Genomic DNA, 27319 nt, shown 5'->3' with positions numbered 1-27319 from the left:
TAAGGTCGATTAAGCGGCGAGAGTCCCTCTCGTGTTCAAGTGTGCTTTGAGTTAGGCTTAATCCTACGTATACTTATTTGGAAATTATTCGTTCAGTATATCGGTTTAAAGCATGAACAGTAGAAAAGTTAACAGTGACCAAAGTTTGGTATGGTGAACTATTTATTAAGAGGAGATCCGACTGAATTTGTGAAGCACTAAAAATTTATGCAGTCTAATTGAGTTTGAGTGCACTACACGACGGTTTTTGGTTTATGGCAGCCATTGCAAGCAACTGCTTTGGTCGTTCTGCTAGAACAGTTAGGATTTCATCTGCACTTTTGTGGATATTATCCTATGTAGGGGGCATCACTTAAAATAAATTGGTCCTCTGTGAATAAATCAACAGTAAAATTCAAACTTCTGATAAGTCTACATTAATATCCTGAGAGGTTATTGCCTAACCCCCTATTATCTAAATATCTGTTTTTATTCATGCGTGCTTACATCATTCATCACTGTTACCTTAGGCCTTCCAGTTAATCTACAGTTGCTTACATACTTGTACAACTGGGTATAACCGAACCCCTATGTAGACGAGCCATCTAACAGTTTATGGTTGTGCATTCGCCTTCTGGTGGATGGGTAGCAGTAGAAAATTACCAAAGCCCGCCCTCCGCCCCAGATACGTTGCAGTACTTTGTCCCGTTATATCTGCAGCTGAAAAATTCTCAGCCCGTTGTAAAGCATTACGAAAACAAGCTGTCCAACATAACAGATACTTCTGTATCCCTAATAATCGGTCAGCTGACTGAAAATTGTGTGTAATACCGGACACGTAGCGGCAGAAACCGTTACGCTTAGTATTTCACTGGCAAGTAAGGAATTCGACTTTCTTCTGTGTCCCCTGTCGTACACACAAGCCCAGAAATGTTATTTACTGCAGCCTCGCTTGTGGAAGCGGATCTTGGATATCACGATGGGCAACTTTGGCCGCGTCAAATACGAAAATATTACAAATCATCAACCATTATACAATCATTACTATTTTCCGCTTCCTGTCCTTCAGTTGACTAAACAGAATGAAATCATTACAAGGAAAGGGGAGAAAAAGACGTAAGTGTTAAGTATTTCGTCAAAGAAATTTAAAACAACTGCAGCAACCAAAGCTCAGCGGCTCATCAAGAGTGAAGGAAGAGGCAGTTGCTTGTTTACGGTATCATTCCGTCATCTGACAGGCAAGACTGAAGAAACCGGGAAAAAATTTAAGTATGATAACTGACTTACCGGTTTTTTTATTTTTTCCTCAGAGTACAAGAACACTGTCTAATTGGCTGTGCCACCGAATATGGCATGTGACTTGACAAGCGTTAATGGAATGCCATCCAGTAGAGGAAAAGTACTGACTCTACATGTTAAAGCATTTGACAACATTATGCCGTTTCCCATATGTTAACAGATGCAATGAGCACGTTTACAATAACACTTGGAAAGATAAAGATTGAATTTACAATGTTACAACTGCCGTTACGTCCTTTTTTTTATTCCTTCGATTTTTTAAGGTATAATCATACATAACATACATTATTGGCCTGAGGACCCACCAGCGGAATGGTTAGTTAGTTGCTCGGGAAAGCACAGAAGTATTATATAAAAGAGAAACGCACTTAATATATATTGTAAGATACTAGCCAGAAAAGAGGAGTTAGGGGAGTTACGGATCATTGCTTCTGTTCGTGACAAGTAAAGTCAGTCGTTTCTCACATGTAATAAACGCGAAATGTACATACTATTAGGTTAGGCGCCTGAGTATAAACAAGGGAGAACAGATCATCTGATGTGAAGCAGTAAACTATTTCTATTTTTTATCACGAAGTAAAGGTAATTATCAACTAATAAAGAGAGCAAAGGCGGGTATACACGAAAATTGTAGCTCTTACAGTATAGTGCCAGATGGGTCATAACTACTCACAAGAATACTTTGCTGGAGAATGGAAGGACCATCTGAAATTAATTAATAAGAGGACACGTTTCGCCTTAGGGGAAGAAACAGTTTAGGCCAGTAATTAATAAAACAGTGTAGATTCAGAAAAAAACGAAGAAACATACGTCGCATTCGTAGATTTGGAGTAGGCTTCTCATAATTCGGAGTGGAATACAATGTTCTTAATTTTTTAGCAGTGTGGTTTCAACGAGAGGGGCAGAAGGGTGATACATACTCTGCATGCAAAGCAGATTGGAGTAGTTGGCACTGACGATATAATATAAGACTCAAAATCAGGAAACGTTAAGGCAAGGTGCTCACTGTCACCACGTATTTTTAATTTGTATATTGCCGGCGCAATGAGGAAAGCGACGCACTAACTCGATGTGGGAGCATTTCTCACAGACCGAAAACCAGGGTGATAGAGTTCTTTAATAATAAGCATTGGTCGCCGGAAGTGAAACTGAGTAGTGTTGATTCTTAATGAAATGGAACGATGGTTATAATATGAACAGAAATAACCTAAAGTAAAGGGTGCACAGTAACGGGCCACGTGTGTGAAATCTTAGGGGACTTAACTGCTAAGGTCATCAGTCCCTATTCTTACACACTACTTAACCTAAATTAGCCGGCCGCGGTGGTCTTGCGGTTCTAGGCGCTGCAGTCCGGAACCGCGGGACTGCTACGGTCGCAGGTTCGAATCCTGCCTCGGGCATGGATGTGTGTGATGTCCTTAGGTTAGTTAGGTTTAAGTAGTTCTAAGTTCTAGGGGACTGATGACCACAGATGTTAAGTCCCATAGTGCTCAGAGCCATTTAACCTAAATTATCCTAAGGACAAACACACACACACACACACACACACACACACACACACACACACACACACATGCCCGAGGGAGGACTCGAACCTCCGCCAGAACCAGCCGCACAGTCCACGACTGCAGCGCATGAGACCGCTCGGCTAATCCCGTGCGGCACAACGGGCCATGCTGCATCGAGAAATTCTATGCATGAACAAGACTCTTGGATGAATTAAACGATCCTGGAAATAGAACAGAAGAAAAAGAAAGGTAGAAGAGAGACACAGATATGCACGATGCAACAGAGTTTCATATACACTAACTGATCAAAGTTACCGAACACCGCTATATAAAGCGGAAATAACCACTAGATGTCGCAAGAGGTGGACCCGCCAGCATAAAAGGGGGGCGTGGAGTAGTGTGTTGCTAGTAGAGACGCAGTAGCAGCAGAACGGGTTTAATGGGATAGCTAAGTGACTTCGAACGTGGACCAGTCATTGGCTGTCACCGGATTAACAAATCCATCGGGGACGTTTCACCCGTTCTGAAGCTGCCCCATTCGATGGTTGGTGATGTGTCTGTGAAGTGGAAACACGAAGGAAAACAGCTGAACCAAGAATAGGCAGGTCTCATGTACTAAAGGATAGGGACCGTCCAGCACTGCGGAGGGCGGGTGTAAAAAATTGGAAGGAATCACGTTAGTTCCACAGTGCTACCCGCGATCCAGCTCTCAAAATGACTGTGCGTACGGAGTTATAAAGAGTATACGGTGATCGAACAGCTCCTCATTAACCACACAATTCTGAAGTCGGTGCTAAGCGACGCTTGAGGTGTAAAGAGCGACTCATTTGGACAGTGGATGACTGGAAACGAATTATTAAGAGTGATGAATCACGCTATACTCTGCGGCAACATGAGCGAAGGGTTTGGACCCGGCGAATGCATGGAGAACATAATCTACTGTCTAGTGCCACTAGTTAAGTATAGAGGAGGTGGTGTTACGGCATGGGTGAGTTTTTCGTGGTTAATGTGTGGTCCCCTTACTGCAAGTAAGAAAACGCTAAATGTGGAACTTAATGAACACATGTTACAGCATTTTCAAAAAATGGTTCAAATGGCTCTGAGTACTATGGGACTTAACTTCTGAGGTCATCAGTCCCCCAGAACTTAGAACTACTTAAACCTAACTAACCTAAGGACAGCAAACACATCCATGCCCGAGGCAGGATTCGAACCTGCGAACGTAGCGGTCGCGCGGTTCCAGACTGTAGCGCCTAGAAACGCTCGGCCACTCCGACCGGCTACAGCATTTTATTCTGCTTATAGTAGAGGAACAATTCGCATTCGATGACTGTTTAAATCAGCACGACGATGCACCCTATCATAAAGCAGCACCTATGATGCAGTGATTTGTGGAGAACATTCCTGAAATGGACTGGCTTGACCAGAGTCCCGACATGAATCCATTGGAACACGTTTGGGATGATTTGGAATGTCGATTTCGCTCTAGAGCCCAGCATCCAACATCAGTATCTTCTCTGGTTTCCGCTCTTGAGTAAGAATGGGCTGCCATTTCTCCACAGACATTTACACCTCACTGAAAATGTCCCCAGCAGAGTTCAATCCGGAATTATGACACCTAATTTGTTTTTTCTGTTGTTGTTTTTGCTAATGGAACTGTATACATTTTTTCTGTGGTATCTGAAAGAGGCTACTAAGAGAACTTCAACGACGTAACACTATGGGACTTGATCAAATAGTATCAGGATAACAGAGCTGCAAACCACTGTCCCGCTGTCAGGAGAAGAACCTACACAAATGTCTGCCCTATTATACCAAATGTAAGCTTCGCGTGTTTATCATCAAGGCTGTTTCATCAAGTGCTCAAAATGTTGACCTTGAACATTTCTACACGCTATGAAGTGAGTCTCAAGAAGTAAGACTGGACGTTGAATTTCATCTGGAGTTAACGGCAGCACAGGGCCGTGCTATCAGGCATTTCATGCCTTCGGAAGTCCTCGGTGTTTCCTAGTAAGACCTCTTGTTTTAATTTTCGCCACAGACAACATTACAGAAGTGTTAAGTTTGATGAGTGTGCAGACCATCCTGCGTTTCCTGAACGACCGTGCCAATGCTCTCGCAATATTCTCTTAGTAGGATCTGTCACAGCACATGCGAAACGGGAAATCCGTCATGGTGGTACCATACAGATGGCCTTCTGTTGAGTAGGGTGTCTTCAAATAACTGCGGCAGCAACATATCTTACGAACTCGAGATACTTGAACGTATTTAGATTCCCATTAATAAAACAGAGGCCAACGATGCGAGGCTTGAAAAACACGCAGCGTGGGTTTTCAACCGACGAATAGTGCATACTGGGAAGACTGACTTGTCCATAGTTTCCTTAAACAGAAATTTGAGTAGATAAGCCGAAACACTTTGCATTTTTCATAGATAACATTTGTAGAACTGTAATAAATTTTTGAACTCATCGCTATCAAGCTGTAGATGCAGCAAAAAGTGAAGAGGATGAAATGCGATGGAATGTAGGTCTCGTAGAACAGTCGTTTGAGCGACTCCTTTCGCAATTGTGAGATGCCACTTACTGACATTTGCATTGTGTGTTACTGCTGCTAAAATGTTAAGTTTCATATTTTTCAGTACTTGCTCTTCTTTTTACTTGACATATTTTGCTCTCCAAACTTTTTTTTTAATACTTTTTACACAATCGTGAGTGCTTGGCGCGGTGTGCATACTCTTCCGCTGCTCTAATAGCTTTGCAACATTCGCCATAAACGATATTCACTTTTTCGACTGCTGTATACATTCTGAATGTCTCAATAGTTTTACGAGTAAGTTATCTGATTGCTGCAACATCTTAGCATAGACTGATGAGCTTCAAACGCACAGGTAAACACAGGAACCATACCTGAGTTACGTATATGATTACATTTAGTACAATAGGGAAGACGTTTGTGGAATCTCTTCTCCTGGCGGTGGGACAGTGGTCAGCGGCCCTGTTATCTTGATACTATTCGATCAAGTCCCATCGTGTTATGTCGTTGAAGATCTCTTAGAAGCTTCTTTCAAATGCCATAGAAAAAAATATATAGTTCTATTAGAAAAAAAAAACAAGCTCTGTGTCATAATTCGGCGAGTATAAACGATAAAAAACGCTTGTGAACATCAGAAAATTCGCCATACTGTCTGCTATAACTCGGCAGAAATCGCATCTTGATACATTTATTCATTCTGGATATGCTTGTGGTGACCTGTCTCAGTGCCTCACCCTGTGTGATACACATCGTCGATGATGAATGCATCAGTTATATCCTGAAAAGTAGCGTACCACTGGCAATCGACAAGAATGGAGAACTGCGTCCAGCTAAACTTAAGGCTGACGACGTAAACAACGATTACAAACATCCGTAATCGATCGATCGCTAACAGTGCAGTCTACATGGCAACATCCGTTGCTGTCTCCAGACGAATTGTTACGTTAGGCGTTTGATATAATAACGCCAAACATAACAATCCAAGAAAGCATTGATGAGAATCAGCTCGAAGTTGTGAACTATCTAATTGCGGAGTGTTGTCAGTGGCGCGGATGTCGTCCTGGGTGGTAGATGAAGATATGTTACGAAATGGACTTACATATTAACAGAAATATCTGGAATTTAATGTTTTGCCAATTGCTCAGCGAAAACTATGTTTTTGGAAACGTTTTCCTGTTTTAGTATAAAGCAAATAAAAGTATGCAGACTGTACATATTGCAGCTTAGAGGAACACAGCAATCAATTTGTAATCAAAAATTTTTATTGAATTCTTCCAAAACACACAAATGATATAATCACTAGTTTCGACTTCCTAGACAGTCATCAAAAGGTAATCTGTTACAAAATAGTTGCAAGCTTTATACCGTAACAGTTTCACAAATCAGAGAGCAGACATGTTCACAATGCAAGCGTTTTTGGTGAACTGTTCAGCCGTACTTTTTTTTCTTTAGGCCTAAAGACAATACAGTCTCCTCTCCGTGTTTTAAGAATTTTCTAGGATTTCGCAGTGTAAGGCTACGTTAACTTAAAACTTTCGGTATTAGTATTAAAATTAATACATCATTTTGATGAAGGAGAGTTGCTGTATTAATTGATAATGTTTAATGAAATCTGGTTAAATGATGTGAAATCAGTCCGCCGATTTGCACATGGTTTATATTACCAAAAAAAAAAGTAATATCTCCTACTGTTTTTAAATCACATTCACAGTAAGGATTACCTCAGACGTGTATTCGGCGAATAAATTTCATTACGGAACTTACATACAGTTTATTTGTCTTAATTGCGTCAAACCAGGGTTTCGAGAGAATGTTTGCTTGTATATTTGTCCATAATATTTCCCTTTACTATGTGTCACACAATTTTTACTAGTTAATAGCCGGTCGCTGTGGCCAAGCGGTTCTAGGCGCTTCAGTCCGGAACCGCGCGACTGCTACGGTCGCAGGTTCGAATCTTGCCTCGGGCATGGATGTGTGTGATGTCCTTAGGTTAGTTAGGTTTAAGTAGTTCTAAGTTCTAGGGGACTGATGACCTCAGATGTTAAGTCCCATAGTGCTCAGATCCATTTGATCCATTTTGAACTAGTTAATATTTAACTTATTCATGTTGTGTTACCTGTATATAACAGTTAGTTTGAGTTTGTAATTTAAATTTTTAGCATTTTACTACACTTTATTATTTTAGCATTTCATCTGATAAGGAATTTCTAAGGAAACCAGGAATGATAACTTAAGGGAACTGGATTTTGCCTGACTAAGCAAACCATACAACTTTCTCATGCCAAAAATTTTTCGTCCCATTTGTGCCTCCATCATAGGGTCATGTTTCATTGAGCCTTCCAATCAAAACATGTTTTGGGGAATAATTCCTGAGTGAAAAATAGCATGTAACATATTTTCGTAACTATTTATCTTAGCTTCTACAAACCAAGGCTCTGTTGGACCTACATCAAATGGTCTTACTGTTTGGCGTCTTCAACAAATTGATGTTTTGTGAAGGTAGTTTGCGAGTAAGCAAAATTACTTTTCCTTTAATCACAATTTATTTAATTGGTTAATGAAGGCCCTCAAATCCTGACCAAACAGAAGCCGAGGTAATGATTACAATGGACATAGAGAAATGTTCTAGGCCTAACTTTTCACTGATGAATTATTCTGTAAAACATGTTTTTATATTAAGGTCTCAGTAAAAAACACAGACTGAAATGGACAGTATTACTCCAAGAACAAGGCTACCAGACGGATACTACAGTATTTCCATGCCTGTAGGACATTGTGATTAAAATTTATTTCTTATGTGAGATTTGATTGTGCACATGAAGAATGGTTTCAACGGAATAGTGTCTTGAAATGAAAATATAAGCAGACATCAAGAAAAGTAATAGAACGTAGTCGAATTAAATCAGGCTGTACTGAGATAATTAGATTAGAAAATGAGAAATTGAAACTACTAGATGAGATTTGTTATTTGGGTAGTAAAATAACTGATGATGGCTGCAGTAGAGATAATATAAAATGCAAACTAGCAATAGCAAGAGAAACCATTTTTGAAAAAGAGGACCTTATCAATATCTAATACAAATTTAAGTGTCATGAAGTCTTTTCTGAAGTCCACAGTGTAGTCTTGAACGGAAGTGAAAGTGGATGAGAAGCAGATCAGACAAGAAGACACGAGAAGATGGAATAACAAATGAGGAAGTACTGAACCGAATTAGGTAAAACAAAGTTATGGAATCAGTCTTGACATATCGATTGATATATGAGACATCAACGAACAGTCGAAATTTCAGAGGAGGAACAGTCCACATTGTAGAGGATAACCCAGGAATGAATAGTGTAAACAGATTCAAATGGAGGAGTTGAAGAGACTCGCAGAGGATAGATTAACACAGAAAGCTGTATCACACCAGTTTTCGGACTGAAGGAAACGACGACGACGACGACGACGACAACAACACCAACAACGCAACAACAACAATATCGCACGACAAAATGCCAAAAGACGTGTAAGCGGATCTTATCGTCATGTTCCAGATGTTAAGAAAGGTCGAATTATCGGCATGAGGGACATGAGATCATCATACCAATACATCGATCAGACAGTTGGCTGTGGTACAATTACTGTAGAACGAATGATGATTATATGTATCCAAGACAACCGTATGGCAATAAGAGTCGGCATGGGACCTTACAAGAGCATTACATCACGAAAAGGTAGTAGAATTGTTCGACTGGCTGAAATAAACCACAAGGTTACAGGTAAAGTATCACTACGAATCGTCGGCAACAGATTACTGGAAGCTGGGTCGAGATCTGGAGTTGCTATGCCTCCTTTACCCCAGCCATCATACCATAGACAACAGCGACTTGCCTGATGTAGAACCACAGTCAACTCAGACTGAACGGTGTTACGTGGTGTTCAGCGAGGAGTCTCGCTTGTTTGTGGCGTTCAGGTCGACGCCTACGCGTCTGCAGACGACCTGTTGAAAGGTTGCGTGAAGCTGCGATTCTCGGGGCCTACACCTCTCCAACTCCTGGAGTCATGGTGTGGCGAGCTACTGGATACAGCAACAGGACTGATTTTGCAATTGTTGAAGGGAGGCTGAATGCTCGACAGTGTGCAGCAAGCACGGTAAACTCTGTTGTCCCCTTCATAACCAGGGTATGAAAGTGTCATATTCCGACAGGATAATTTAAGACCACAGTTCACAACACAAACGCCTCGAGAATGTACGGATCCTTGACTGACCAGCCCGGTCCCCTTACTTGTCACCAGACCATGTCTGGGATGCGGCGGGAAGAGGTATACATTCATACCAGGCCCCAGCCAGTACGTGTTTGAGACATGGGAAGACATTCCTCAAGATGACATTCAGAGGCTGTTTGCTTCCACGCCACGATTAGAAGAGTATTCGTCAATTCCTGCCAGACGGGGTTAAACCTCATACTGATGTTGAAGACAGTCATCAGTTCCTAATGACTGGTTATTTGATCAGTCAATAACTGACGTGATGAACATCTCCACAAAGTTTGATAAATATCGGACAGGTGCTTCCATTCCTGTTAGTGTACGACTCACTGATGGAGACACAAAAGTGGTTTGGATAATCAAGTGGAACACAATTCCCGTGATTTTGTTTGGGAACAGGACTGCTGTTGGAGCATAAAAAACAGAAGGGTAATAGTAATGCTCCCGTTTGTGTGACCCGAGGCTCGACAGATACCGTGAAAGAAATTTGCTTACAAGCAGTAGTGTTGCACGTCTAGTAAATATCAAATTTAAACGGTCCCGTTGTTACGAGAGGTAAGGAGAATACGAGCCACAACTTGCCACTTGCGCCAGGTGCGAAGCGCGGGGCACGGCATGTCCCTCGCTCGCGGTGCCACTTGTGGGACATAATAGAGATAACAAAGGAAAGGACTGGCAGCACGGCGCTTGTACGCGCGGCGCGGCGCGGCGCGGAGCACAACGTACCTGCTTGCGGCAGCGGCGGCGGGCGCTCGTCGACTGTCACGGAGTCGCGTGGGCAGCCGCGACGCCCTCGCAGGCGCTGGTACGCGCCGCGGCCGCGGGGCGCGCCACCTGCCGCCGCCACGCACCTACGCGGGATCCCGCCACCCAATCAATACGACTTTCCACACACCCCGCCACGCTCAAACGTGACGTCCGACGCCCTGGCCTATCGGCTCCCTCAGAGGTGACGCCGGTGTTTACGTCCTGTCATTCTCGTGCGTCACAGAAACGGCGGGCGCGCACCGCTTCTTCTGTTGTCACAGCTCCAACCGTTCCAGCCCCTAGTGCTTTGTTTCACCCCGTATTCATTAAGAACTCTGTTGTAAGTGGCAATTGTTACTAACGACAGAAGTCACTGTACACAGTGAGAAATACCGTCATCTCGTACAGCATTTAACAGACTGGTTTCTATACATCAGAGGCAAAAAAAAATGAAACAAGCAGCTATTTCAAAGATGAACAAAGCAAATATGACAAAAGGCACGGAGAGAAGTGAGAAAATGCGTGCGCGAGTGTGTGTGTGTGTGTGTGTGTGTGTGTGTGTGTGTGTGTGTGTGTCCGAATGGTCATCTGTGCATGTCATCATCTGTAGGTCAAAATAATACACTACTGGCCATTAAAATTGCTACACCAAGAAGAAATGCAGATGATAAACGGGTATTCGCTGGACAAATTTATTATACTAGAATTGACATGTGATTACATTTTCACGCAATTTGGGTGCATAGATCCTGAGAAATCGGTACCAAGAACAACCACCTCTGGCCGTAATAACGCCCTTGATACGCCTGGGCATTGAGTCAAACAGAGCTTGGATGGCGTGTACAGGTACAGCTGCCCATGCAGCTTCAACACGATACCACAGTTCATCAAGAGTAGTGACTGGCGTATTGTGACGAGCCGGTTGCTCGGCCACCACTGACCAGACGTTTTCAATTGGTGAGAGATCTGAAGAAAGTGCTGGCCAGGGCAGCACTCGAACATTTTCTGTATCCAAGAGGCCCGTACAGGACCTGCAACATGCGGTCGAGCATTATCCTGCTGAAATGTACGGTTTCGCAGGGATCGAATGAAGGCTAGAGCCACGGGTCGTAACACATCTGAAATGCAACGTCCACTGCTCAAAGTGCTGTCAATGCGAGCAAGAGATGACCGAGACGCGTAACCAATGGCACCCCATACCATCGCGCCAGGTGATACACCAGTACGGCGATGACGAATACACGCTTCCAATGTGCGTTCACCGCGATGTCGCCAAACACGGATGCGACCATCATGATGCTGTAAACAGATCCTGGATTCGTCCGAAAAAATGACGTTTTGCCATTCGTGCACCCAGGTTCGTCGTTGAATACACCATCGCAGGCGCTCCTGGCTATGATGCAGCGTCAAGGGTAACCGCAGCCATCGTCTCCGAGCTGATAGTCCATGCTGCTGCAAACGTCGTCGAACTGTTCGTGCAGACGGTTGTTGTCTTGCAAACGTCCCCATCTACTGACTCAGGGATCGAGACGTGGCTGCACGATCCGTTACAGCCATGTGGATAAGATGCCTGTGATCTCGACTGCTAGTGATACGAGGCCGTTGGGATCCTGCAAGGCGTTCCGTATTACCCTCCTGAACCCACCGATTCCATATTCTGCAAACAGTCATTGGATCTCGACCAACGCGAGCAGCATTGTCGCGATACCGTAAACCGCAATCGCGATAGGCTAGAGTCAACGTTTATCAATGTCGGAAACGTGATGGTACGCATATCTCCTCCTTACCCGAGGAATCACAACGTTTCACCAGGCAACGCCGGTCAACTGCTGTTTGTGTGTGAGAAATCGGTTGGAAACTTTCCTCATGTCAACACGTTGTATGTGTCGCCGCCGGCGCCAACCTTGTGTGATTGATCTGAAAAGCTAATCATTTGCAAATCACAGCATCTTCTTCCTGTCGGTTAAATTTCGCTTCTGTAGCACGCCATCTTCGTGGTGTAGCAATTTTAATGTAGTGTGAACAGGGTGATCAGAAACAGTTTGAAAAGCTTGTATGGAAGCTACAGGGTAGGTTGCTCTGAGAAATAATTCGACGACTTGCCCCGTTAATTAGCACTAAAGCTATTCAGTCAGGACGTGCGCACAAATGCAACTGGCCCGCAGAAGACGGTGTCGCCAAAAGTGTTCTTCGTTTGGCTTCCTAAAAGCGAACAGGACGGCGATACAAAGATGGACACGGGACGTTAGTAAGGACCGAATCCTGAGCAGTGTCCTGCGTTTTCATCTACGCTATGACAACAACTGACACTAACTGCGGGCCTCTTGAATTTGCGCCCGCAATGGCTCTGAGCACTATGGGACTTAACTGCTGAGGTCATCAGTCCCCTAGAACTTAGGACTACTTAGACCTAACTAACCTAAGGACATCACACAACACCCAGTCATCACGAGGCAGAGAAAATCCCTAACCCCGCCAGGAATCGAACCCGGGAACCTAGGCGCGGGAAGCGAGAACGCTACCGCACGACCACGAGCTGCGGACCGAGCGCAATGGCCTGAATGGTTAACTTCAATGCTAATTAACTCGGAAACGGCGAAACGATCGACTTTCTCTCGTGACAATTATTTCTCAGTGTAATCTACCATGCACAATAGCGAAACTCAAACAGATCTGACAATATTTGCTGGACATGGAATTTTGTAGACGTTGGCAAACTAAGCAGTACTCAAGATAAGGCAAGTATATTGTTAGAGAGCAACATTCATGGCCGGAGTGTGTTTTTTAGTGTGGAAAAACGGACAATATGCGACAGCAACTAATGTTGAACTCGGGGTAGCTCAGTTGGTAGAGCACTTGCCCGCGAAAGGCATAGGTCCCGAGTTCGAGTCTCGGCCCGGCACACAGTTTTAATCTGCCAGTAAGTTTCATATCAGCGCACACTCCGCTGCAGAGTGAAAATCTCATTCTGGAAACATCCCCCAGGCTGTGGCTAAGCCGTGTCCTCGCAATATCGTTTCTTTCAGGACTGCTAGTTCTGTAAGGTTCGTAGGAGAGCTTCTGTTAAGTTTGGAAGGTAGGAGACGAGGTACTGGCAGAAGTTAAGCTGTGAGGACGGGGGGTGACTCGTGCTTGGGTAGCTCAGTTGGTAGAGCACTTGCCCGCGAAAGGCAATGGTCCCGAGTTCGAGTCTCGGCCCGACACACAGTTTTAATCTGCCAAGAAGTTTCATATCAGCGCACACTCCACTGCAGAGTGAAAATCTCATTCTGGAGTCTCGATGACGTTATACTCGTAGGTGTGGGGTGTGAGTGGTGCAGAAATAGTCATCTCTATGTTGTTGTTGTGGTCTTCAGTCCTGAGACTGGTTTGATGCAGCTCTCCATGCTACTCTATCCTGTGCAAGCTTTTTCATCTCCCAGTACCTACTGCAACCTACATCCTTCTGAATCTGCTTAGTGTATTCATCTCTTGGTCTCCCTCTACGATTTTTACCCTCCACGCTGCCCTCCAATACTAAATTGGTGATCCCTTGATGCCTCAGAACATGTCCTACCAACCGATCCCTTCTTCTAGTCAAGTTGTGCCACAAACTTCTGTTCTCCCCAATCCTATTCAATACTTCCTCATTAGTTATGTGATCTACCCATCTAATCTTCAGCATTCTTCTGTAGCACCACATTTCGAAAGCTTCTTGTCCAAACTATTTATTGTCCATGTTTCACTTGCATACATGGCTACACTCCATACGAATACTTTCAGAAATGACTTCCTGACACTTAAATCAATACTGGATGTTAACAAATTTCGCTTCTTCAGAAACGCTTTCCTTGCCATTGCCAGCCTACATTTTATATCCTCCCTACTTCGACCATCATCAGTTATTTTGCTCCCCAAATAGCAAAACTCCTTTACTACTTTAAGTGCCTCATTTCCTAATCTAATTCCCTCAGCATCACCCGACTTAATTAGACTACATTCCTTTATCCTTGTTTTGCTTTTGTTGATGTTCATCTTATATTCTCCTTTCAAGACACTGTCCATTCCATTCAACTGCTCTTCCAAGTCCTTTGCTGTCTCTGACAGAATTACAATGTCATCGGCGAACCTCAAAGTTTTTACTTCTTCTCCATGAATTTTAATACCTACTCCGAATTTTTCTTTTGTTTCCTTTACTGCTTGCTCAATATACAGATTGAACAACATCGGGGAGAGGCTACAACCCTGTCTTACTCCCTTCCCAACCACTGCTTCCCTTTCATCTCCCTCGACTCTTGTAACTGCCATCTGGTTTCTGTACAAATGGTAAATAGCCTTTCGCTCCCTGTATTTTACCCCTGCCACCTTTAGAATTTGAAAGAGAGTGTTCCAGTCAACATTGTCAAAAGCTTTCTCTAAGTCTACAAATGCTAGAAACGTAGGTTTGCCTTTCCTTAATCTTTCTTCTAAGATAAGTCGTAAGGTCAGTATTGCCTCACGTGTTCCAGTGTTTCTACGGAATCCAAACTGATCTTCCCCGAGGTTGGCTTCTACTAGTTTTTCCATTCGTCTGTAAAGAATTCGTGTTAGTATTTTGCAGCTGTGACTTATTAAGCTGATAGTTCGGTAATTTTCACATCTGTCAACACCTGCTTTCTTTGGGATTGGAATTATTATATTCTTCTTGAAGTCTGAGGGTATTTCGCCTGTTTCATACATCTTGCTCACCAGATGGTAGAGTTTTGTCAGGACTGGGTCTCCCACGGCCGTCAGTAGTTCCAATGGAATATTGTCTACTCCGGGGGCCTTGTTTCGACTCAGGTCTTTCAGTGCTCTGTCAAACTCTTCACGCAGTATCATATCTCCCATTTCATCTTCATCTACATCCTCTTCCATTTCAATAATATTGTCCTCAAGTACATCGCCCTTGTATAGACCCTCAATATACTCCTTCCACCTTTCTGCTTTCCCTTCTTTGCTTAGAACTGGGTTTCCATCTGAGCTCTTGATATTCATACAAGTCGTTCTCTTATCTCCAAAGGTCTCTCTAATTTTCCTGTAGGCGGTATCTATCTTACCCCTAGTGAGATAGGCCTCTACATCCTTACATTTGTCCTCTAGCCATCCCTGCTTAGCCATTTTGCACTTCCTGTCGATCTCATTTTTGAGACGTTTGTATTCCTTTTTACCTGTTTCACTTACTGCATTTTTATATTTTCTCCTTTCATCAATTAAATTCAATATTTCTTCTGTTACCCAAGGATTTCTACTAGCCCTCGTCTTTTTACCTACTTGATCCTCTGCTGCCTTCACTACTTCATCCCTCAAAGCTACCCATTCTTCTTCTACTGTATTTATTTCCCCCATTCCTGTCGACTGCTCCCTTATGCTCTCCCTGAATCTCTGTACAACCTCTGGTTCTTTTAGTTTATCCAGGTCCCATCTCCTTAAATTCCCACCTTTTTGCAGTTTCTTCAGTTTTAATCTACAGGTCATAACCAATAGATTGTGGTCAGAGTCCACATCTGCCCCTGGAAATGTCTTACAATTTAAAACCTGGTTCCTAAATCTCTGTCTTACCATTATATGATCTATCTGATACCTTTTAGTATCTCCAGGGTTCTTCCATGTATACAACCTTCTTTCATGATTCTTAAACCAAGTGTTAGTTATGACTATGTTGTGCTCTGTGCAAAATTCTACCAGGCGGCTTCCTCTTTCATTTCTGTCCCCCAATCCATATTCACCTACTATGTTTCCTTCTCTCCCTTTTCCTACACTCGAATTCCAGTCACCCATGACTATTAAATTTTCGTCTCCCTTCACAATCTGAATAATTTCTTTTATTTCATCATACATTTCTTCAATTTCTTCGTCATCTGCAGAGCTAGTTGGCATATAAACTTGTACTACTGTAGTAGGTGTGGGCTTCGTATCTATCTTGGCCACAATAATGCGTTCACTATGCTGTTTGTAGTAGCTTACCCGCATTCCTATTTTCCTATTCATTATTAAACCTACTCCTGCATTACCCCTATTTGATTTTGTGTTTATAACCCTGTAGTCACCTGACCAGAAGTCTTGTTCCTCCTGCCACCGAACTTCACTAATTCCTACTATATCTAACTTCAACCTATCCATTTCCCTTTTTAAATTTTCTAACCTACCTGCCCGATTAAGGGATCTGACATTCCACGCTCCGATCCGTAGAACGCCAGTTTTCTTTCTCCTGATAACGACATCCTCTTGAGTAGTCCCCGCCCGGAGATACGAATGGGGGACTATTTTACCTCCGGAATATTTTACCCAAGAGGACGCCATCATCATGTAATCATACAGTAAAGCTGCATGCCCTCGGGAAAAATTACGGCTGTAGTTTCCCCTTGCTTTCAGCCGTTCGCAGTACCAGCACAGCAAGGCCGTTTTGGTTATTGTTACAAGGCCAGATCAGTCAATCATCCAGACTGTTGCCCTTGCAACTACTGAAAAGGCTGCTGCCCCTCTTCAGGAACCACACGTTTGTCTGGCCTCTCAACAGATACCCCTCCGTTGTGGTTGCACCTACGGTACGGCTATCTGTATCGCTGAGGCACGCAAGCCTCCCCACCAACGGCAAGGTCCATGGTTCATCTCTATAACGCCAGAAATTATTTCTACTGAACTCGGCGCACGTTTCACTTGCTATCTGGATAAAATTACTATGACAGTAAGACACCCCTAGCAACCCACCCCTATGGCTGAAGATGGGGGTCAACATGGGTGACATAAATCCATAACTCAACAACGCTTGGATAATTTCAACCGAATTTGGATAATAAATGACTTATTATTTGTACAAAAATTCTTAAGCAGTAAGATACCCCTACAACCGCCAAGTATGGGAGTGGCAATAGAAGGGGTGACACGTAAAAAGATTCGAAATCCACCTGTAGGTATTTCTCTCCTGTACTGAGTTGGCTTGGAGTACCTTAAATGTAGGAAACGCAGTTTCTCTCAGATCTGTGTTGCTCAATACGTCAACCAGTTCGCGAGAATTAACACTGCAGCTAGTCAATAACATATACATAGTGTAATATATGTGACATAAGCGTATGCAGGCAAAGCCGATGGCAAAAAGCTAGTGCTGAATAAATATAACAATTCATTTAACCTTTTCAGACGATGTGGTTCCCTTTGAAGCCACCTAGGATTTTCTCACTTCGTGGCATATGCTCAGTAGCTACAGCTGAAGCTACCCTTTACATCTCCAGTAGATGCTGACCTGTAGCGGCTGCAGCTTGAAAAACTTCATACACTCCTGGAAATTGAAATAAGAACACCGTGAATTCATTGTCCCAGGAAGGGGAAACTTTATTGACACATTCCTGGGGTCAGATACATCACATGATCACACTGACAGAACCACAGGCACATAGACACAGGCAACAGAGCATGCACAATGTCGGCACTAGTACAGTGTATATCCACCTTTCGCAGCAATGCAGGCTGCTATTCTCCCATGGAGACGATCGTAGAGATGCTGGATGTAGTCCTGTGGAACGGCTTGCCATGCCATTTCCACCTGGCGCCTCAGTTGGACCAGCGTTCGTGCTGGACGTGCAGACCGCGTGAGACGACGCTTCATCCAGTCCCAAACATGCTCAATGGGGGACAGATCCGGAGATCTTGCTGGCCAGGGTAGTTGACTTACACCTTCTAGAGCACGTTGGGTGGCACGGGATACATGCGGACGTGCATTGTCCTGTTGGAACAGCAAGTTCCCTTGCCGGTCTAGGAATGGTAGAACGATGGGTTCGATGACGGTTTGGATGTACCATGCACTATTCAGTGTCCCCTCGACGATCACCAGTGGTGTACGGCCAGTGTAGGAGATCGCTCCCCACACCATGATGCCGGGTGTTGGCCCTGTGTGCCTCGGTCGTATGCAGTCCTGATTGTGGCGCTCACCTGCACGGCGCCAAACACGCATACGACTATCATTGGCACCAAGGCAGAAGCGACTCTCATCGCTGAAGACGACACGTCTCCATTCGTCCCTCCATTCACGCCTGTCGCGACACCACTGGAGGCGGGCTGCACGATGTTGGGGCGTGAGCGGAAGACGGCCTAACGGTGTGCGGGACCGTAGCCCAGCTTCATGGAGACGGTTGCGAATGGTCCTCGCCGATACCCCAGGAGCAACAGTGTCCCTAATTTGCTGGGAAGTGGCGGTGCGGTCCCCTACGGCACTGCGTAGGATCCTACGGTCTTGGCGTGCATCCGTGCGTCGCTGCGGTCCGGTCCCAGGTCGACGGGCACGTGCACCTTCCGCCGACCACTGGCGACGACATCGATGTACTGTGGAGACCTCACGCTCCACGTGTTGAGCAATTCGGCGGTACGTCCACCCGGCCTCCCGCATGCCCACTATACGCCCTCGCTCAAAGTCCGTCAACTGCACATATGGTTCACGTCCACGCTGTCGCGGCATGCTACCAGTGTTAAAGACTGCGATGGAGCTCCGTATGCCACGGCAAACTGGCTGACACTGACGGCGGCGGTGCACAAATGCTGCGCAGCTAGCGCCATTCGACGGCCAACACCGCGGTTCCTGGTGTGTCCGCTGTGCCGTGCGTGTGGTCATTGCTTGTACAGCCCTCTCGCAGTGTCCGGAGCAAGTATGGTGGGTCTGACACACCGGTGTCAATGTGTTCTTTTTTCCATTTCCAGGAGTGTATATTTCGAATCTTGGCAGTTAGACGAGCAAACGTAGGTTCTAGTTTTGTATGTTGTTTTCGAACTTTGCCTCTACAAGGCATATTTTGAGCATTGATTACGTACAGAAAACTGTCCTGTTCTAATTTATACTCTTTGTATTCCAATAATAATTACATTTATGTACTTTTTTGCACAATTATTGCGGCTCTAAGGGTGACATGAGTAGTTGTGACAGATTGTTGTATTACGACTTTCACAAGACGTACTCTCGCAGAATAAATGAATAGGAAATTCTGGTGTGTCTCTCGGAAGTGATTTTTTTTTTTTAATGTCGAGTCAGGCTGATAATAGCAGTTAAAGTGGAGATGTGTTAGCTGAAGGCAGTGACCTTGATTTTCGAATGAAAAAAAAATCAAGTTTATCTTACATTACTTCAGAATGTGAGAGCAAAGATCCATTCAGAAAAAAGTAAAACTTTTGTTCCAGTTGAAAAACAGACAAAAGAAGCAAAGTATCTACCAATACACGACACCTCAAGGCACTGAGTACACTGTAGCCCAAGAAGGATCATCACAGAAGCAAATGGAAGTGTGCTATCTGTCAAGTAGTCCTATGCCTAACTGCAGAAAGGAACTGTAGTTTACCTTATCACCAAAGTAACGACATTTCATACACAGTGGCTCTATTTGAAACCACTCCGAATATGTTCAATAAATGTATGAAACACTTGTTTCTCACATTCATCTGTCTCAATGTATGTCTAATACCCCAATAAAAACAAGAAAATTCAAAACATAAATTTTTAATATTTCGAGTCTGAAAGGGTTAATAACGTCAGCCTCACGAATGGCCTTTTTTTTGCCTCCGTGCGTGAATAAATCCTACTGTTCTTATCGTATTGCGAAGAATGGCCTTATGAACGTATGCAAGAAGATGGTTATTGCTGGGACACAATGCGCCATGCGTTCCAGGTAACAAAATGGTTCAAATGGCTCTGAGCACTATGCGACTTAAGTTCTGAGGTCATCAGTCGCCTAGAACTTAGAACTAATTAAACCTAACTAACCTAAGGACATCACACACATTTATGCCCGAGGCAGGATTCGAACCTGCGACCGTAGCGGTCGCTCGGCTCCAGACTGTAGCGCCTAGAACCGCACGGCCACTCCGGCCGGCTCCAGGTAACAAATACGAGGCGACTTCAATAAGTAAGCTGCAGACTGTTATGGTAGGCCAAGTAACTGCTATTGAATGCTGCAATGCACTGCAAAGTGACACAGATACAATGCGCTACTTTTCAACGCAGCCAAAAATTTCTCTGCAAACAACTGTCCAACGTTCTATCAATCGTTCGGTTCCTCGACGATAAGAATCTGCTCCTTGGTCACGACACCATTCGAAAACCGCTGTGCAAACGTCCTCATCGTTGGAATATATCTTTTAGCCCAATATACTTTCAGCACACCGAAAAGATAGCAGTGGCATTGTGCAAGACCTGGACTTCCTGATCAGCCTCATTCGCGTCTGTGCGGCCTTGATCAAACTGTTGGCACCATTCCACACCGGCTGGACGCGACACTGCATTTGGTCCACAATTTCAAGGTGAAAGTGTGCGTAATTTAGACGCTTTGTCCAGAAGAATCATACCGTCCCGCGTGTTTCAACTATAGTGTATGTTTCCAGTTTTTGCTGCACCATTCCAATCTCACACTTTGGTGCACCTCTTATTCGTACTGTATCAGAACTGTCACTGCAGAAAACCCGGAACATGTATTGTCTTATGAAAAAACGTCACTCTTGTTGCGCAATGATATTCGCGTGGGGCGACATCTGTAACTTACTTTCTGAAATCCTTAAGTAGCAGGATTTCAGGAGCTCCGCCTCAGTAACGGCATTAGATACGTATCGTTATAACGGGCGATGATTCGCCGCAGTTTCCAGTGTAAGCTTTGCCACCCGCCGATCCGAAAGGCGGTTTGCTCGCCCATTTCATATGCACTCCAGACACAGCAATTTCACTGTCCCACATAAAGAGCAATGTCAGGTGTAAATGTTACGTCCGCCGTAAAACCAAAAAACTCCTAAAATCAACCAGAGACCGGCATCTGGTTGCTTGTAGTTGTAGTATAAGACTTGAGCACTATTCACATGGACCGGGAACACTTACGTGCATATAATGACACGTCTATATCGCCATAAAGTGAAGTATAACACGACGGAACATTTCCGGCTTCCTGAATGTGCAGTGAAATGTGGCTCTAGATCGTTTTTTTACGTCATAGGAGGAGAAGGTAAACTCCTAAAGCCAAATTGCCGCATTCGGTGGCTCATGTATTATATCTTGTAAGTTATAAAACGTGCTGTCTGCAGATACACATTAAATACCTACAAAAATGGGACGAGTGTGGTACAGTCTGTCATAATAAAACGTCGGGAAACTGCATATTAGCAGCTGAAAGTGCTAACGTAGCCGCAATACAAACATCAAGACGTTTGACTCAATAACGACGTGCACCTCAGTTCACTATGCAACAGCGAATCATTTTGAAGTTTCCTTGGTGATTTTCGTTTTACAAGCATTAGGCCGTTGTCCAAGGCTTATTTCTCCCTAACGTTCGTCTGCTAACGCTGGTGACATCATCTGGCGCCATGACGACTCGGACAGTACCTACGACCAAGTGCGCACAGGAACTACAAAAAGAAGCAGGCTTAAGGAACACTGAGCAACTGTCATCTAGGAAACATGGATAAATCGGCAGTAGCGGATCATGCACAAGAACCACGGAATCACCAAATTCGACATGCAGCTTGCTGATGTGGAGTCAACTAAAAAGATTTGCACTAGGCGACCAGTCTACCTGACGCGAGGTCCTAGCTCCGATACTTTTCTTTTATGAAGATCCAATCATTTCTATGCTTGGATGTATATAGACGCCACAGAAATTCAAAAGCACAAAAACAACTTTAACAGAACAGAAGGACTGGATTTAGAGAAGTTGTGAGCCTTAGTTCCAAATAAAGCAAAGAGTGCCAAGTCTCTTGTTGCTTGAATACGTATGAACAGTTCAACTTGCGGGGCTTTTTTAACCTTGCAACTGCTTTCTGCGTCTTTATAGCCTCTTGAGGATGTCTCCAGCATTAGGTGACGAAACTTTAGGCAGAGAAACATGCCTAGTGCCGATGAAACAAAATATCACCAATGACGTAAATACGGACCGTGAAAGCCTGCATTGTATGGTTGGTTGGTTGATTTGAGGGTGGAGACCGAACAGCGACGTTATCGGTCCCATCGGATTAGGTAGGGATGGGAAGGAAGTCGGTCGTGCCCTTTCAAAGGAACCATTCCGGCATTGGCCTGAAGTGATTTAGGGAAATCAAGGAAAACCTAAATCAGGATGGACAGGATGCTGGTTTGAACCGTCGTCCTCCAAAATGCGCCACTTCGCTCGGTGCATTGTATGATTCGTATTCTTGTTCACATGTGTAACACAGACTTTCGAGGAGAAGTATTAATTTTTTTACATCTTTCTTTTTAACATGGTACGTGCCATTCAATTCACTGACACATTCACAACAATATTCACAATTTGCACAATCTGTAACAGTTGCTAAAAGGGACTGACGAAGTTATTTCGCACATATCCATTCATATCCATTTCTGAGACGCTACCTACAGCTGAAAACTGCCTCTCGTGAACGTTGCGGACGCACAGGTACAATGAGATAACCAGATCGTTCTCGAGCCTTCATCGACCACGCCAGTGCCTTCCATGCCCCATGTGAAGAGCTATAAATTCAGATTTGAGAATAGGATAATAATGCCATGTCTGTTGTCAAGATTTAAGCAATTATATTCCAAGAGACGTCAGTCAGTAGTTCAAGATGGTCAAATTGGGAACCATCCCGTTCCGAAATACTCCTCTAACTGTGAGATGTGCTCAGTCTGTCGGTTAGAAGCGTAAATCTGGCGGAGGAGTAACCATCTTCTCAATTCCTTTCGTTCTTCATTCATTCATAAAAACGGAGACTGGGCTACATTTCACAAACACTCATAACCGTCATAATCACTATAAAGCTACACATTATTGGGTGTTATCCTAAACGCATTCCACATGCATCACTTCATTAGTTCCTGTCCTTAACTAAAAGTTCGGTTTGATGCAACCTCCAGTCCTGTCGTTCTCATTTAAGCATAACTGCTGCATTATCAACGACCTGTCCGGCCCCGGTAGCTGAGTGGTCAACGTGACGGAGTGTCAATCCTAAGGTCCCAGGTTCGATTCCCGACTGGGTCGGAAATTTTCTCCGCTCAGGGACTGGGTGTTGTGTTGTCCTAATCATCATCATTTCATCCCCATCGACGCGCAGGTCGCCGAAGTGGCGTCAACTTGAAAGACCTGCAACAGGCGACTGGTCTACCCGGGAGGCCCTAGCCACACGACATTTCATTTCATTTCATCAACGACCTGCGTTTTCTTATTCGTATTTAGGCCTCCCCATTCAATTCTTCCCCCTTATCATCCCTTAAACTACAGTTTTCAGAGACTCTCACTTCGTAATACATACCCAACAGTTCTATCTAATTTTTTATTATGGTCTTGGATACCGACTTAAAACTAAATAAAAAGGCATTAGGATATTGACTAAAAATAGTAAACGAATTCCCTGTCAGTCTGGCCGGCCGCGGTGGTCTAGCGGTTCTAGGCGCGCAGTCCGGAACCGCGCGACTGCTACGGTCGCAGGTTCGAATCCTGCCTCGGGCATGGATGTGTGTGATGTCATTAGGTTAGTTAGGTTTAAGTAGTTCTAAGTTCTAGGGGACTGATGACCACAGATGTTAAGTCCCATAGTGCTCAGAGCCATTTGAACCATTTTGAAACCTGTCAGTCTGCTTTCGGCTGCGGTGGGGCGAGGACGTGAGCGCTTGCTTGTGTTTACCTTCTCGCGGCGCGAGTTGTATTTGTTCCAAGTTCGGTGCGACTATGGCACACACATGGCGCCACGATACGATCAAAATTACTTTCCAACCGGATCACGCGCGTCCTCGAGCCTATGAAATAGAACAGTTCATACGCGACGATCTACGTTTAGATCCGGCGACTGTCGTCGGAATACATTTTTCTATAACGGCGAGCGTGGTTTATGTTAAAATGACCAGTGCAGAGGTCTGCGCGACAGTGGTTTCTAAATACTCGAACTCTCTCAGATCCAAACATTCTGACGGGCATATCGGTGCAGTGACGGTGGATCATGCAGGCATGGGCCTAAGGACTGTAAGGGTTTTTGAGCTCCCCTTCGAGGTCCCAGAGGAAGTTGTCAAGGACGCCTTCCGACCATATGGCAATGTTATCAGCTACGTTGCAGAAAAGTGGCAAACTTTCTCGACGTACAAGGTCTACAACGGTGTGCGCCAAATTAAACTTGAGCTCAAGAAACATGTGCCGTCCTATTTGAACATCGGTGGCTGTCGTGCAATCATCATGTACGACGGTCAACCGCGTACCTGTTCCGGATGTGGGCAGGAAGGCCATGTTCGATCGAGCTGCTTAAAACGTAGAATTACGCAGATACCAGTGGGAGACTCCGTTTCCCCGACGGGGACGACAATCCTGCCCCTCACGTACGCTCAGACGACGATGCGCACCATAGTTGAGGACGAAACGGGCGATCAGACACATCCATCGACGTCAGAAGTACCAAGGGAGGAAGAGGAAGGACCTTTAGTGCCAACCCATACGTCGCCCCCTCCACAGCAACAACAGCAGCTACAGTCCCACGGACTCCAGACGCAACACAACATTCCGAACGCGATGGACGTGGACGCGAACATTGTCCCGACCGCGGCTTTCCTAGCGGAAGGTGATACGACGCTGGATTGCCTCCCACATTCGGATACGGATGTCCACATTCGAAAGCAACGTTCGCCTCGACGACGCAAGCGACGTCGGCGGACCCCTTCTGACGATTGCCTCCTACACACGGCCGGTCAAGAAGGTGACATCTCATCAGACGGCATGGATGCTGCGCCTGCTGAGGATCTAAGTGGTGTAGACGGTTCACTTGCCCATACTACAAGTGCCCAGTTACTTCTTGCACCACAAACGCGGCAGGTCGCGTCGATGGATGGCGCTCCGTCTATCTCTACCAAAGACGACGTACGTGAGAGAGATTTAGGTGCCGATCAGCTACACAGCAACGTGTTGCACCCACTGAGGTCGGACGATGTTGAGGAACTTCCTGAAGAGAGCACGGGTGACAGGGGAGGGGCGGCATTGGGGATGCCACTCCTAGTGTGAAAGACCCATAATTTGTAACGGATTTGGTGGGTCCGGCATCTCTTGCGGTTAGCTTTGATTGCCATGGAGTCTATCCTAGGTGAAGAGGCTAGGCAGCACACCCTTCGCCTTGCCACAGTCACTATCAACGCGATAAGGGCACCATACAAACTGACAATGCTACAACGCATGCTTGATGCGGCGGACATCGACGTGGCCCTCTTACAGGAACTATGTGTCGCTAGTTTCCCTGACTTCTACGGATATACCACTCACATCTCCCACGCCTCTTCTACCGATTGTGGTGTGGCTGTTCTGCTACAGGACGGCTTGGCGGCTACGGACGTACTGTACTTACCGAGTGCAAGAGCCATGGCAGTAACTGTCAACGATGTACGACTCATCAATGTATATGCCCCTTCAGGATCAGGGAGACGGAGAGATCGGGCCCGCTTTTTTTCGGAAGATATTACGCGTCTATTTATGGGCCGCATAGACGATATGGTGATCGGAGGAGATTTTAACTGTACATTATCTCCGTCTGATCAGCAGCCACATCACGTTCCGCGTGCGGAATTGGAAATGCTAGTGCGTGACCTCCACCTGATTGACACGTGGCGCCACATCCATGGCCCAGCTCCTGGTTACACCCATTATACAAGCCATTCATCTAGTCGGTTAGACAGGATTTAAGTCACAAGCACCCTTTCGACGAGAGGAGCAGAGCTCTGGCCCACTGCATTCACCGACCACACAGTCTATATTTGCACCATTGCCCTCCAACCTGCACGTGTGTGGCGCAGTAGGCCCCCCTGGAAACTGAACGTCGCCCATCTGGACGAGCCGGAATGTAAAGGTGCAGTCGAAGAGTCGTGGAACGCGTCCTTACAGCGTCGTGGTCGTTACCGATCGACCCTCAGTTGGTGGATTGAATGTGCGAAGCCTGCTCTTAGGCGCACCTTCATGGCTTACGGCCGGGAAGCAGCGGCATGGAGGAGGAGCACGGAAAACTTTTATTACACCGCCCTACGGGAATGTCTTGCTATGGAGCCCTCACCTGACAGGCAGATCATAGTAAATCGCGCGAAAGCGCAGCTCGTCTCCTTAGAACGCCATCATTTACAAGGCGCTGTTATACGGTCGCGTGCTCCAGACATGATACAATCAGAAAGGCCATCTATGCACCACGTGCTCCTAGAACGCAGGAGGCGCCGTAGGGCACTGGTAACCGACATGATAACGGACGACGGTCGACACGTGGTAGAACAAGCAGATATAGCAGAAACCTTCTACTGGCATTACGCTCAACTTTATTCAGCAGTGCTCCCTGATATGGCGGCGGTAGACACCGTTTCAGTACATGTCCACGGTACAGTTCCGCCAGACATGGTCCCGACTTTACTGGGAGAAGTGACAGCAGAGGAAGTGCTCGACGCCATTGGTAAAGGTGCTCCCCATACATCACCAGGAATCGATGGATTACCATTAGAGTTCTATCGAGCCTTTAAACAACTGTTGCTACCGTGTTTGATTGAAATTTGCCAGGAATTGATGTCCCCGGGTATAACATTGCCTGCACCATTCTTGGAAGGTCTGATTGTCCCCATCCATAAGCCGAAGGGACGCAATCATGTCCGCGATTATCGTCCCTTAACGTTATTGAACAGCGACTTCAAGATCTTTTCGAGGCTGCTATGAGAACGTATTCGCGGCACACTATTGCACGTCTTGTCCGGCGATCAGACGTCCTTGGGGGGACCCAACAACATCAGAACTGCGTTATGTCGTTACAGAGGTCTCATCTCCCTTGCACGGGTGAGACGTTTGTCGGCAGCCCTCGCGTCTATCCACTTTAGCCAGGCTTTTGACCGTGTGGGCCACACTTTCCTCACGGCCGTTCTACGGCGCTTGGTATACCCCGACCCCTTTATCACAATGTTGACACGCCTACTACATGGTGCAACTTCTCGAGTTCTTGTTAATGGAAGACTGACGGCACCCATGCCGATCCGCCGATCAGTACGACAGGGATGTCCATTATCAACATTGTTA

The 27319-nt window shown here is 45.3% G+C and overlaps 1 protein-coding gene and 1 non-coding gene across 2 annotated transcripts in view; one reads left to right on the top strand and one right to left on the bottom strand.

The window, feature by feature from the left end:
- Window positions 1–27319, bottom strand: part of LOC124795948 (multiple PDZ domain protein) — a 1551599-nt gene that overhangs the window by 336905 nt on the left and 1187375 nt on the right. The window lies entirely within an intron of this gene.
- Trnas-cga lies at window positions 13447–13521 on the top strand. Its single transcript has one exon. It is a non-coding gene; the product is annotated as a tRNA-Ser (tRNA).

Source organism: Schistocerca piceifrons, chromosome 4 (genome assembly GCF_021461385.2).
Source record: "Schistocerca piceifrons isolate TAMUIC-IGC-003096 chromosome 4, iqSchPice1.1, whole genome shotgun sequence".
NCBI lineage: Eukaryota > Metazoa > Arthropoda > Insecta > Orthoptera > Acrididae > Schistocerca > Schistocerca piceifrons.
The sequence above is the reverse complement of the archived record's forward strand: the minus strand, read 5'-3'. Positions and strand labels throughout refer to the sequence as shown.